The sequence below is a fragment of the Mastigoproctus giganteus genome, chromosome 4 (assembly GCF_048544385.1).
Source record: "Mastigoproctus giganteus isolate SK-2022 chromosome 4, ASM4854438v1, whole genome shotgun sequence".
Classification (NCBI taxonomy): Eukaryota; Metazoa; Arthropoda; class Arachnida; order Uropygi; family Thelyphonidae; genus Mastigoproctus; species Mastigoproctus giganteus.
The window spans coordinates 151,398,488-151,414,019 of record NC_143578.1 but is presented as its reverse complement, the minus strand read 5'-3'; the positions used below and the strand labels follow the sequence as shown (position 1 = coordinate 151,414,019).

The following is a 15,532-nucleotide window of genomic DNA, read 5'->3' as shown; positions in this document are numbered from 1 at the left end:
TTAGTGACAACAGACAGAGATCGAGATGGGTAGGAACGCAGGGAATTCCCATAGCTGGTTTAGTGTCTTTGTCTTGCACGTGATAAATTAGCTTTCTACGTGACATTTTGCCACCTAACCGGAATGCTTCTTCAGTCCATGCCAAAACGCCACAAATAATTTAAATAGCGCGTAATGGAATTTCTAATCCTACCTGAAAATGGACACGGCTATGGGAGTGTATCATTATGAATATCCGCATTGTGACCCACGCATTCTTACTTTTATTACGATTAGGTATCGCGTGTCCATACCGAGACTGTGCAGTGTATAGCTTTACGCACGGTCACTTTTGGAAAATGAAGAGTTAACCGGTAATTGTTTACCTTTAAAGTGGAAAACTGTTTGCGCATGCTCTTCTGAAGATTGTGTGAAGAACTAATCGCCGCGTATATTACTGGAGGCAAAAGGATACCAAAAGAGAACACTGTGTACTTGGTCCTAAGTACACGGCTTGTTTCACCCTGGTGACTGTTAGTCATCCGTTATTCTTTGTGCGCGGCATGCGAATGCGTAAGGTCATTGTTTCTAGATCCGGTCTGTCGTTACGACTGGTGAAATACAGAGGCCAGTGCAGCTAGACGAAGATTAGCGGAACCTAAGGGGGAGGAAATAACTAATAATTTAAGATAACTGCCATTATATTGTTACGTTTTTCACGTATGCTGTTTATTTTTGGCATTCAGCGGCTTATGTATTGTTTACTATTTCTTATTTTTATTTTTCTGCAATTGTAACTTTCATATGGAGGGTTGTTTCTCCCCACATACTGCCTTTGCTGATGTCTTGGATGAAAAAGTCACATCGTCCGCATGCTAGCGATTTTCTCCTATCTTGATTCCACGCTTAGCTTTTCATTCGACGCAGAAGGAGGTGCATCTGTTTATTTTTAATTTCAGGAACAGTCTTCCTCGTGCCATAAATTGTTAATAAACATCTTACGCGAGTTGTTATTCATTAGGCTGAAAACGTGAGTTCTGTGTGCTGGGAAGAAGTGGGCCCATTCTACATGTGAACCAACAAAGAAACGGACGAGTTCGTTACTAGGGCTTTGTTACACATTTCACGCTGCCTCCCAGGTTGGCGGATGATTCACTCGTGACAATTCGCTCGCGGTACGTTATTGCGTAACGAAGCTTTCAAAACTGACTCAACAATAGAGGTTTCTTGCTTCAGCCTGAGTGCCTTTTTGCCACTTTTTCTGCGCACCGCGAGCTGCAGCCCTGTAGGTCTGTCGTGGCGCGAAAGCGCTCGTGCGGAAGAAAAGTACGCCATGCATTCATAAGCTTCAGAAGTGGTTCACTCATTGTTTCCCATCTCTCTGTCTCCTTGCTCTGTAACATAGTACACACACACACACACACACACACACACACAAAACTTACATTCCGACGCGTTTATTTTCAGCAGAACAAAATTTAGTTGGACGCCACCGTAGATGCAGACGGTTTTGAAAAAAGGCTGTCCGCGGTTGTCTGTGCGTGCAGAGTTGTCTTGTCTTTGCTTCTTTCGGGGGATCATTCTTATGAAAGCCTCCGTTAGTTCCAAAATATGCATTATTTAGGCAACTGTTTTCAAATATTCTATTTGCGATACACGTTGAATGAAGAACGCGCTTTCTTTTAGATAAGTGATCACCGCCATCATGGGAAGGATTGCTGACGCTAGCTTTTGATTCAACCATTATTATTATTGAGATGTTGGAATTCCTGTTATATAATTTTACCTTTTTTTTCATGACCATAACACAATATGGTTGTCAGGTTTTTTTTTACTTAGATCATTCTCGAGTTCAACGTACAGCTAAGTGACCAGAATATATAAATTTTGTGGATATGTCAATAAATCTTACTGGTCAAAAAGTGCAAAAACGATAGCGTTTCTGCTTGTGGGAACCATAAGTTGAATAGATAAGAATGATACCTGAGATCGTATAGCTTTCCACGTCTGTTGGGCTGTTGTTCCTTTCCGAAGACCTTTGACATAGAGGCCCATACATAATTCCGTAAGTAAACAATAGTCTGCTGCTCGGTGTTCTGAATTTAGGAAACACTGGAATAAATAGATTCTAATGTTGAGAATGTTGGCATTCTTCCCAACCAGCGATAATAGAGAGGGGGAAAAACCTTCATAAACAATCAAGCTGCAACTCTGGTCAGACGAAATCCCAGCACAACTCCACGAGTAGGACTGAAAGAAAAGTTGACCTTAGTGCGGAAGGGGTCTTCGTGAGAAACATTAGATAAACAGAGAGGTCCAGGAGAGTGAAGTGAGTTGTTTACCCTCTTGTGTGTACCTTCTTATAGCTTGTACAAACACAATCCCGAGGAGGCGTTGTGAAATGGTACATTACTACTTTCATTCTCTCTTTCTGTTTTATTATTCATTTTTGTTCACCCCAGTGATTACATGTTCATCCATTTGCTTGCACGAGCATGGAGGCGATAAATGCATTCCCTTCCACCCCTCGACACACAGACACACAATATTTATTTCCTACAGAGCGAATAAGACAGTTTTGTTGTCTCTGTTCATAATTACTAACAACCGAATATTTCATTTCATGGCTGGAGTTTTTTTTTTTTTTTAGTAACTGCCCATTTCCGTATAGTTAAACTGCTGGTTTCATGTCAAAGAAAGTATATCTGTTCCTATTCATCTCCTTGTTTTCTTTATTGGCGATTTCGATTGACATTGCTGAGAACCTGTACCAACAAGCACGCGAGGAGTAAATATATTTCTTCCTTTGAGTTAAAGCTATCTTTGATAGGTTAGCGGCGTTTAAGAAACAGACGTTTTGTATTCATCATGGTTGAATATTTGCTTTGATTGATACATACAAACAATATAGGTTTTTTGATGTGAAAACATCTATAGCCTCATCTAACAATGGAATGTAACGAAAATGCGAGACGAAAAAATAAATTGTTGACAAATATTTGAGTTGTTGCAGTCATATGACAAATATTTGAATTGTTGCAATTATATTATTCAACAAATGGCTACAATCATACTTCCTAATTAAGCTATTGGCTTGGATTTCGCTAACCTCTTCCAAGCCAATGATGTTTTCACATAAAACATCTTTCGTGCGTACAGGGTACACGCGGTTTTTTTTTTTTTTTTTTTTATTTGAAAACCCCGAACACAAAAGGTGTTAGAACCTATAGCACTCAGTACTGTGCATGGGATGATGGTTGGATAGATAAAAGAAGGTACTTTTATTGACATGATTTGAATTTGATTTGAATTTCTGTAGATTTTCGAGAAATGTTAAATATATAGGTGGGTCTTAATTTGAGATTATTGGAAGAAAAATTAAAGGGGGGATACGTTATTATCTGATGTTTTTACATCTCAGATAAAGTGATCGAATATTAAGAGAGGCCTAAGTAGAGACCACTGAGGGGGAAGAGAATGGTCCGAAATATCAACTCATCCAAAACTTAAACTTTGGTGATTTCAGTTCAGAAAATATTACCTGGTGTATATTGAAGTAGCTTCTCTATTTATAAGGAATTTGGTACTCTTTTAGGGCACTCGTCCGTTTCTCTAAAAAGTCAATCCATTATTTTGGGCTCAAAATATCGTTTGGTGAAACGGCAGCCTTTACTTTTTCTGATGTGGGGGAGGGGTGGAATATATTCGTTCTTTGGTAGTTGTGTATTGATACTGCACAGAATGACAGTGGTATATTTACTGAGTAATCACATCAAGATACACAATTTATACACACGATTATGTAAGCTGAGCACACAAGTGGAGGAGGGAAAGTGCCCCGAGTCAAATCAGGGATGTTTTCGTTGTGACGCCAGCATTACAAAAAAAGGCAAAATATCATTCAGGCTTCACCGTGCAAGCACTGCACAAAATCCTGCAGTACACCAGACAGTTGACAAACAAAGCAAACACATATTCCTTACGTCGTTTCTTAAGCATAACACAAACAGCGAGGCCTGGTTTCATCTCATTATTGACGGCCACTAATACACAAACAGCCTGCTTTTCCTCGCCATCAAACAAATACTTCCCCGGCATTGGTAGCTTCAACCGTGGATGTCAAGTGTGACAGGTCTCTGTTCTTTTCGTTCCCCTGCGTCAACCCCCTTCCAGTTCCCGAAGCGAGACTAATCACTTAATGCAAGTCGTCGTCGAACAGAGAGCGACGCCCAGCTCACAAACAACTGCATGTATACAGACGGAGCAGTTTTTTGCTTCCTTCGAAAACTTTATGCTGTCGATCGGTGCCGCTAGTGCATCTTGTTGTCCCCTAATTCTAGTCTAAATGTCTTTTTGTTATGTTGTTGTTTTCCGATTTTTTCCCCTTTTTTTTTTATTTGACGGCAGATAGATACTTGAAGGAATGGCAAAGAACATCGCCTGCTAACTTAAGACTGAATGACACTACTATAAAGAATACTTGTATTAATACAGTTACTGAAAATTGGTTCCGCTTTAAACGAATTACTACAGATCTCCTACCGCTTGTCGTCTTCGATCCTGAACTTACAAATTAGATTTTTCTTGCCTTTGGATTCTCTCTCCCTGTTTGTACGTGCTTTTTTTTTTTTTTTTTTGCTTTGTTTTTGTTTGGTATGTTCATATGCACATGTTAAAAAAAAAGAAGTGTGCAGATAAATCCTAAGTTTGATTAAACTGCGTTAGCCTCTGTGTAGTTGATATATGTTTCTTCAAATATTCAAAAGTATAACGCGACCTGTCGGTGGAATGTGATGCTCACAATGTTCTCGCTTGCGTATGCTTTTAGTACTGGCTGCTTTCAGCGTAAAATGTCTTCTGTTTTAGTTGCTTACCAATTGCAGGGGTGATTCTATTTTTGTATTCCGCAAAGCAGGAGGCTGGAGTATGTGTTTTTGTTGCTGGACTCTTTTGAACCAAGTACGTTGACATGAAACGTTCATTTTAAATGTAAACCAAAAACATTTTGAAAAACTAATCATCCCAGTGCAAATGTGTTTATACAGTACATTCCTTTTATACAGTTTATGTTGTTCCCATAAAACCGCATTAATACATCCTTCAAAAGGATTCCACGCTACCTGTATACGTCCATGTATATTAGAACAAAAACAAAGCTTTTTGGGTCCATTATCTGGCAGAAGTATACGTTTATTCCCGTGCACGTATTATTTCCCATCGCAATGATCAAAATTCCTTCAAAGGCTTTGTTAAGCAAGTTTGTTTGTTTGCCATTTAAACCTTAAAAACGCCAGATTTCAAACTGTGTAACCGCTTCGGTTTGTCACACTCCATGCCTTTCTCACCTGCGCGTGGAGCGTTTTCTAATATTTTTTAAGCAAATGCATTTTCAGTCGTCACTGGCACAGCTGCTTATGTTCCACCAACATATTACGATCCTGTTAATTTTCCTTTGTTCTGTAATCAACTTGCTACACGAGAACTCCTGCTACCTTCACCATCTTGATAATGCCATGCCAAAACTTCTGGTTTCCCTACCACCTGTCGTTGTGACAGGTCACCTTGCGCTATATCTTTTGATGCAATGAATCCTGTGGTTGTCATCAGACCTATATGGAGGTGGCGTTACGTCACAAATCATGAAGCACTTGCTCGCCATTACAGGTGATCCACGAAACGTTTGCACATCTGTATTTATTATATACAGGGTTTTTCAGAAATACGTGCAAAAAATATCTGAGACCTACAGTACGTTCTAAGGTCCAAAATAAGAAAAAATACTAATGTCCAATTCTCTTACATATAAGTTTAACCAGTGCCGTTCCCAGATAGGAGTCAAAAAGGGCTATCCCCTCCATTATGATCAAAATAAGGTGGATTTCTTTTTACTGCTACATGATGATTAAAACTTAATGATTCTCCGGACACTGCTTTAGCCTCCCTCTCGTCCCTTAGAATATCCTGGAACCGCCACTGGGTTTAACCTTAAAACTGGAAATGTTTTGGGTCAGCTAACGTGGCGAGTCAGCTTTGTCGCTGCTTCACTTCACTCCACGGATGGATCATTTCTTTATATCTCATTACTCCATAGTTGCCACAGTAGGATATGTAACAGGGCACGTGATATGCCTCATCCACTATGTTCAGAGCAATATTATATATCCGGAAAAATTAAATTGTATCATAGGAATACAGAATGATCTGTTAGATATTTCAGATGAAATATTTACATACGAGTAAATGCAAGAGTCATGTAGAGTTCTGATATTTAGATGTAGTACAATTCTCTCTACGTTTCTACAACTCTCTATAGGTCTATATGAAAGAAGGTATTTAGGGATTGTTTAGAATTGCTCCTAGAAAAATAAGACCATTGAGCACCAGTTTATCGTGTTTATAGATTGCATGTTCTGCGGTAGTTTTTTCTGGGATGAAAAACCTGTTTTTTCGGGAGCTAAAAGCATTCAGTTTTCTCTCGAGACCGACTAACTCGATCAATAAAAACATTTAAGATTAATTAATTCGCAACTTGCGCGCCAGAGCTAAATAAATCAGGTGTTAATAAACATTTAAGTGGATGTAAATAAAGTACCATTAAAAACAGTAGCCAAAATTTTCAGAAGCCTGAAACCGGAATATCTTTAAAAATATATTGTTATTTTTTCTAATTTATTAAAAATCTTAGCAGATTATGATGATCCCTACCTTGTATGCTGTTCCTTCATGTTCACACTTTCTTTGTGGAACATGAAGTTATGTTGCTTAAGTATCATGACAAGTGTTGGATGGAAGCTGTCGAGTGAGGACGAATTAAGAATGCGGCATTTGAGAATATTTAATAAATTTGGATGGAAATTGATCTCCTATAGTGGAATTAACAACTGAATGGTTTGTTGTCAAAGCAAAAAAAAAATATCACGAAGATATAACGTTTCCAAGTCCTCGTCTGAACAATTATTAATTATATATCGGAGGTACTCAATAATCGACATGTTTAGTGCTGACGAGTTGATGGTGCCACGTGTTGTTTCTACTCAAGAAAAGTGCTTCTTTATAGATAAGAACGTTCACGTCTATAACGCAATTATAGACGTGAACACTACCGTTGAGGCATCCTGCAATTATAATGCAATTAGTTTGGATGCCCTTTCTGTAGAAACACCTCTGGTGTGCATAAATCGTAGCTGTTGAAGTGAAAATGTTTCCTGCATGACGTCATCTTTTATTTTACCATCGTGCTGTTGTATTATGAGGTACACCTCGATAATTAAGAATATTAAGTGACATATAAGGAAGCTGTTTATTCTTTAGCGTTTTAAGTTATTTTTCCTGTCCCTCCTCGTCTTCGCATTGCGTATTGAAGTGTCAAGGTTATGAGGGCTATTCACTGCTGTGTTTTCCTTGTTCATAATTATGTATGTGTAGTGGATGTTGGTAAGACTAGCGGTTTCCAACATATGGTACCTATACCACTAACAGTACGTATATTGTTTCTCAGCGCTATAGGGGAAAAAAAAAATAAGTAACACATTTATTCTCAATAATTGATATCATGGTTAAAAGGTTCGGACTGCCTATTATAGGTGCTTTTCTCAACATGTGACGAAACCCTACTTGAAACATGGACAAATGATATTCTTGCAGTTATCCAATTTCTGCATATCAAAGGGATTAATTCAGCAGAAATTATTAAAATTCTGAACTGCGATCCAGTAGTCACGTCCAAGAAACAAGTGTGTGTTTAGTGCATCATTTCAAACAAGGCCACGCCATCTTCACATGGCAACTTTACGGATGGGAGATGCTTGCCCATCCCTCACCACATTCCGATCTTGTTCTTTTTGATTTCATCTGTTTTGGTTGCCGATTTATTAATGATTGAGTAGATTTATTAATGACGATGAAGTTAAACGGTGTGTTTAAACCTGTTTGGATTGGAATGTCCTTGAATTTTGCGATAAAGATACGACCGCACTCGTAACACGGTGGGATAAGTGCTTGAATATGGTGGGTGACTGTGTCGAAAAGTAATGCACTGATGTGACTTCATCTATATACCGTTTCGTTGTTCTGCGATTGGATATCTTTTCACAGAAACATCTGTTACCTTGCTTTTCAAACAGCCTTCGCGTATGAGAAAACTTCGCCTGTTGCAATGGCCCTATAAAAGGACCATGGATTTCTTTTACCATTCTTCAGTTATCAGGGAAAACAATAGCGTAAGATCATAAATTTACTATCCTGTCGAGGTCACAGTAAATACCTCGGTTATAACTTTATAAAGACATTATAAAGTACTGTCACATGCTTACTGTTATTGGAATGGGGAGCTGAACACGATTTTTTTGTTGTTGTTGGACAGAGATAAAGACATCATGAAAATCTTGTTTTCCTTAGAAATTTCAAAATGAGATAAAATAGGAAAACAGAAATTATCAGCGCAGTTTTAATAATTATTATTTACAGCTTTTCTTTAGATAGCTATGATGTAGGCTTACTTCAAAAAAGAAACTGGCGCCGTTTTCTGCTTATTGCTTGCTGATAGATTTTGAAAAACTGTTCAATTTATCGCCTTCCTTATTTTAAACGATATGTTGAATTACCAAATATTGAAATTAGTTAATTCCCGCGTTTATTTTTTGTCTACACTTCGACAACGTAAACAGAAAAGAAAAAACTAAAAATTAAAAGAAAATTTCTCTTCATTTTCTTTTTTTAAACTCCCCATCTTTATCTGTTCATGAGCAGCGTTATTACCGTCTGGTATTTTTGTACGTGTTGAAGGGATAATGGTGTAGATTCACGAGCATTATGTGCCATTTTTATAATAGGAAACTCAGCTTACCAGTGGTTGATTTTTGTTTGCGACTCACTCATAATAGAATGCCCAGGTTGGGTGAAACGTGGCGCTTCGTGATAAATGAAATCTGGCTCTCGTATCAACAAGTTGATGGTGGCGTTCATTAATTAACTACCCCCTTATGTTACGGAGGTCTTTCAAGGTTGTAAAAGCGAGTGGAGAGACAACAACCACCACGACGTCTTTGTCTGATGGTCCGGAGTGCAAACAGGAAGAAAATGACTTATGGAATATGTATGTACAAGACAAGCAACGGGCAGAATGAGGAGCCGCATCTATATGCAAATGAGCACCAAAGCATCTCTGGTGTTTCTCAGTATTACATGCTAATTTTGACCTTAATGGCTGCCCATCGTCTCTCGCTCGTTTTCAATCTCATTGTTGGCTCACGTGCTTTTGATGTACGCGCACGCTGGGCACGCGCTAATGACGTCACCGCCACCCCTTCCCGCAGCATCCGAGAAATCGAGTGAGAGGAGCCGCCAAATAATTGTTAAATATTATCTTTAGTTCTCTTGGTAATGAGGCCCTCTGGGGGTCTGCAGGCGAATACTTTAGGGAACCCTCCGTATTTAAATTTGTATACAGTATTTTTGCCGCTAACGATGGGACGTGGTCAAGTGTTACTTTTCTCCCAGCAACAGTTTGATTTATTGCTGGATTACCCTGCAAATCAGGCCTTGTGGGTTATTTCGAAAAGGAAGCTTTTTTCCCGGACGGAGAAGAAGAAGAAAGGGTTTTTTGTGTATCATCAATAAATTAATAACCCCCTAACGTAACTTTGACGAAAGGGTTTATTGAACTGTACTTGCTCTTACTGGATCAGCGCCCGGTGAGTGAACAAGAATGAATTGTGAAGGATGTTTGTGGTTCTGTTTCTCACTGTACTGTGGAGTGCAGCATTGCAAAGCCACCATCTCCATTGTGTATACCGTTTGAGGCGAATTTTAAGCTACTTTTATCATAGTGTTCAATTTAGTTAAGATTGCAGCGATAATGTAAATCAATGTTAATAATTGCGTCGTTATTTATATGTTTGAATGCGGTGCAGTTCCAGGCAGATTTAGTACTGTATTCTTTAGGACAAGGTCAATGCTCTTTACCGATATTTGCTATGCTTTAAATCGCATAGTTTTTCTTTTATGTCTCATTACAGGTCTGTTTAAAAGAAGAGTCTGTGTTTGTGTTTATGGTATAGAGGTAATCGTTTTTATAAATTAAATTATAGAAAATGAATCGCTCGTGTTGGATCGACTTGTATTGGGCATACGGGCTCGGTAGTTCGGAATATCTTCTACGATATGAAGTGTCCTGTTGTTTTTTTTAGTCACGTTCTGTACATGCTTACAACGACCACATGGCCAACTGTGTCGCAGAACTGTAGCTGAGTCTGTGGAAAGAAATACCACATTCGTATCGCTTTCAACTGTTTTCAGGAGAGAAAGAAAGAACTTGCGCTGATGTTTTTGGAGGCCTTCATTCTTCGAGCAGCAGAGAGTGCCTACGGCTGAAGAACTACCAACTGCGGTTCTCACCCACCTCCCGTTCTCCCAAGACGCAGTTAGACTGAGCCTACCGAAATGACAGTAATTTATAACCGGAATCACGTGTTTTCCCCAAGCTCCAGCCTTTGGGAAGAGAGTCAACAAACTTAGGCAAACCACATGTTATTATTGAAGGGTAAGTCATCCAAAGGGTAGTTGTTTCTTGGTGGGTTGTTCCAGTTCCAGCTAGAAATAACACCTTAAGACCTACCGTAGGCCCCTGACCCCGTCGTGGATAGAATCTACGTATTGCAGGTATGTTTTCAGCTGCCTTAATAATAGGGACTATTTCATGGAGAGAATAATCTAAGTGTGTGATTGGCTTCGTTCTACCTAAGAACCCATAGAAATTTGTTGAAAATAGCGCTCGAAGTTTAAAAGGAAAAAAATCGCTGCAGTTTTTATACGCGGCAAGAGGGCGCCACAGTTTGAGAGCGTTTACACCACAGGTTATCAAGTAATGAATAAAGCGGTGCGTAAATTCGGTGTGTAGTTTTTCGTTATCCATTTTGGGTCGAGTTTTTCTTACGGCCTTCGATTTGCACGTTGTTGGGCGCGTTTCTACTAACAATCACAAACGCACATATAAATTTACGAAACATATATAAGATGACATACATAAAAATAAAATCAATAACGGAAACCGAATTCTTTTCCCTCGTATCCCATCGTGTTCCAGCGCATAGGAATGGGTGCATTCCATGCTCCCGTTTCTGCTTTGTGCCTCTATATAGCTTTAAAATTCAGCTTCCTGAGAGCATTTCTTACTGTGGCCATTATTTACGGCAGCTTTTTATAACACCGATAACACTGTGTCCTTTTGCTTTTCCCAACTCTTTCCACGCTGTTCACAACATCGTCTACTGTAATTTTAGACGTTCGCCGCTGGACGTTGTGCCGTGTAAAAGGATCGCCTGTTTTACGGACTGACCTTTTAGTTGCCCGGCCACGTGTGCGTGAACATTGTTATCGTTACCGCCTCGCGATCCGAGCACGTGCACTGGCTGGAAGCAGTCACTTTCGGAAATCTTAAGCTCACGCGCTCGCCCATAAAACGCTCGAAATTTGCGTCGTTTCCATAGCAGACAGCATCCGTTACCATGGAAGAGTCATTGTTGGCCTCTAACCTTCCACTTTACATAGCTGCCGATATGGCATTCAGCGAGGTGGAACACCCATTGCCATGCGATTTGACTTCTTGTTTCCTGCGTTCCGCAAAACATTTTTGGAGAGCGTTGCAGAGGGGACAAGGTTGAAAGAGAAGAAGGGGGGAGGGGGGACCAACACAAGGGTCACCCTAAGACGATCAAGTGAAGTGGTTTTGTAGCCGTCAGCATAAAAGACACAACGCTTAGGATTTGTTTGGGCACAGCAGATGCTTTTTATGTAATTTCTCCCAACCGGATTTATTTTTGTTTTATGTTTATTGCCGCGTACGCCTTTCATAAAATTTTAAGAATTGATTGCGAGCAGAATTATTAGTTAGAAAATTATATTTAAAAAAACAAAGTAATTGCGCAACATGCTCCGATGATGTGTTAAGTGTTCAGTGCATTTGTAACGATATAAATTGTAATATGAGTCTACCGAATAATATGCATTAATAATAATAAGTCGTTTTATCCTGATACAGCCTTGGAGTAGTCAGAGGAGGGTACAGCTTCATTGTAACTGCTTTGGGAGCCAGTAGACTAATGCTACAATGCCAATATCAATGGGTTGTGCACTTTTTGTGGAAGAATACGAGTCCCATCTCGCCCTATGGAAATTCGAGTCCTCTTACCCCAGGACATAACAAAAACTTACTAGTATTTTATAGATATGCACAAAAATAGTAAAAAAAAAACTAGAAATTACAGCTAGAATTATTTGTGGTCAACTGCATTTTAATCTGTATGTTTTAGATGAAGCGTGGTAGAACAGAGCGAGTTGTCCTCCTTTAATTGCCATTTGAGTATTTTGCCCCCTTTATTGTGTGAAATACAGTTGATATGATAATAATTGAAGTCTATTCAATCCAGCCTGCTCTGCTACTACTTTTAATACACTAATCGTATGTTTAATTTGATGAATTGTTGGAAGGTGAGACACGTTGCTTGTGGTGTCATAAATAATAAATAAATGCTGCAGAGGGCACTTCATACATTATATTTATTTGTTCTCGGCAGGAGATCTGAATTTTAAATGTCTACAGTGTCTGTTCTCAATGCCTCCTTTCGTCCGAATATGAAACAAGTTAGTTAATGAACGCAGTGAGTTACATTTCAGGCGCGTTCGATTTTTTTCTTAAATTAATTGATTTTTGTTTTCTGTGATTAATGGAAGTGAAAAGTAAATATATAGTTATCTCGTTATCAATTAATTACTAAGATTATAACCCTATTGAACACCTAATAACACTATAGTATTACGTTCTCTAAACTTAGCCGTTCAATTTAATTACAACTGATACTATTTATTACTCTTCTCCCTTATACATTTTTTTAAGTGTCTTCTTCTTCTTCGCTCCCTCTTTCTATATGTCTTCACAAAGCGGCACCACGTTCACGAGTCTTCCATAACCATATACAGTACGCGAAGCGTGCGCGGACTGTGTAAAATTAGCAATACTGCATTAAAAACCAGGTACGAATTGGATGGCTCGACAAATCTTTCTGAAAGAACTAAATACTTTATAAAATGTCATGAAAATTCGTCCACTGGAGTCGAATTGTTATATGCGGACGGACGGACGGACAGACAGATGGATATGGTGAAGACAAATAGTGTGATTGTCTTCTAGTTTTTTTTTTTTTTTTCTTTTATGACTGTCTGTGAGTGCTTACTTTCTAACAGGAATAAATATACTGAATTTCATCGGGTATGTAACTTTATTTCCAAAAATGAGATGCGCTATTTCTTGTTTCTGCGCTTGTATCTGTACATTGAAGACTTTAAAAAAAAAAAAATCTCGCTTCGGCAGTTAGATCAGCGATGTCCACATGTTAAAATGAATACATTAATTAAAATAGTTGAAAAAATCGAAAGCATTTCGGCAGAACGTGAAATACTGGTGTTTGCCTAACAGAATTGCATCGGAACCAGATTAGGCTTAAAGACCACCATTTGGTTATCGCTGAGTTAGATTTATCATTTCGGTACAAAGAAATTGCCTCTCTAATTTTCGAAATTCCCTTTTTGTTTTTTTATTTGCTGCTGTTCGGATACATTCTTCATTTTTTGTTTTGCCTTGTTCGAACATATGTGATACCCTTTAGAATCTTGGCTGTACCGGCAGGTTCATTTAGATGCAGATATCTCTTTATTGAGGGTTGTTATTAGGTGTTTGAATGACAGGCACTGTTGACAGCAAGTTGTTGCCAAGGTTTTTCACTTTGGGCTGCTTTTAATACTCGCTTATGTCATTAGGTATTTCGTTTCAGATATTAATCTAGAACATCGGGATATGTGGACTGCAAACACGTATGGGTGGAGTAATTTGGCATTTGATGTTTTCATTTACATAGCACCTTGCCGGTGTATACAATTCATTTTCTTCTTGTGTGTTCCTAGAAGCAGTTCCTCATCGGTAGCTACAACTCTTTAACATAACTACTGTAGATTTTTATGAAAGTAGAGATGGCATGGAATGCGGTTTTGAATTCTGAGTTTTTTTTTATCGTGAAAAATTGATTATTATTGTGTACTTAGCTGGAAAAATTTGGCCTGGTCTGTTTACAAATACATATAACAATTTACTCTTTACAACCGCTCTTTTTGAAAACTAAGACACCTGAAGATATTTCTAAAAACGGTTTCGCTACTTATTTGCACGTACTACCAGTTGACAGACTTGTTGACAGCGGGTTATCATTTAATTATCTAAATGACAGTCTTAAAGTATCTCAGTTTCCAGTTACTGTTCTAGTTACCTAATCGTTATCACAGCTTCCTTCAACAGATTTCAGTCTGTAAGCCGACCTGTGTTCCATAACCGTATTTTCTTTCTTTTCTGTTTTCATTAAGTGGTTATCTGTTCTTATTTATCATAAACAGGAAAGTAACTAACCTTGTACAAGAGCTTAATGGTAAAATCGTGTTCTAAACACGTTGGCACTTCTCTTCTACTTATGTTTGCTATGAAATAATTCTTAAAAAGCGAGGGAAAAAATTAAATCAAGTGTACTTTTTTTTTATTTCATCGCAAAGTGTAACGCGAATTTTCAAGGTCTACTTTTAAATAAGTTTCACCGGAAGAATTAAGGTATATGCAGAAAATGGCAAGCAAGACACGGAAGTTTATTACTTTGATTATCTGGTCCTGACTGGAAACCAATGACCGCTTATTAGTTCAATGAACATGGAAGTGAAAAGTAAATCACAGAACATTGTCGCAAAGTCCTTTTTTGTTTGTTTTTAATAATTCAGTTTACCGTTCAGTACTGATAAATTTTAAAACCTATTAGCATTCAATTAATGCGGACTAAAAGTAATGGTAAAAACTTAAAGTTGCAGCTGGAACTGAATTAGCTTAAAATTTAGGAACCAAAAATATCGTCTTAATTATTCAGACCTTAATTTCAGCCTATTCCTGTGGCTTCGGTATTCTGTCAGAAATACATTACATGTTACCTTATGAGGGTTAGGAATGAAGTGTATCATCAACATAGTGTGCATTCGAAAGAATGGAGTGCTCGCTTGTGACCCATCAGTTGTTCGTAGTCGTAGTCACAATATGGTGTCCTTACAAGTAGTTTGTGCAGCTTTAATACAGTTCAGTTTTATTTTTCGTAAAATAAACCATTCCATTACATTTCATTTAACTGTAAAATAATAAAAAAAAAGAAAAGAATTATCGATAATGTTTCTCTTCAAAGAGTAATGTTCGACTCAAAGTCAGAACTAGTCGTCCAGATTAGCGCACGTGGTGATACGTAATATCCTTGGATATTTGTTAAAAAGTAAAAAGTGTATAACTTGAGGATAGACCCCGCCACGAACTGAATATTTTGTGATGCGTTAGTTTTAAACTTGGTTGTTGTTGTTGTGGCACAAGGCTACTTAAAGCCAAGATGTACCCATTTAAAGTCGGAGGTTATTTACATCCATTCTTATTTTGCGGACCCTCTGGCGTGTAGGCCGCTGACCCCAAAATGTGAAGAAATGGCTC

At 38.3% G+C, this 15,532-nt stretch overlaps 1 protein-coding gene across 2 annotated transcripts in view; it reads left to right on the top strand.

The window, feature by feature from the left end:
• The window catches only part of LOC150087122 (pre-B-cell leukemia transcription factor 1-like), a 591,592-nt gene that overhangs the window by 438,957 nt on the left and 137,103 nt on the right, over positions 1-15,532 (top strand). The gene's annotated exons all lie outside the window — the stretch shown is intronic.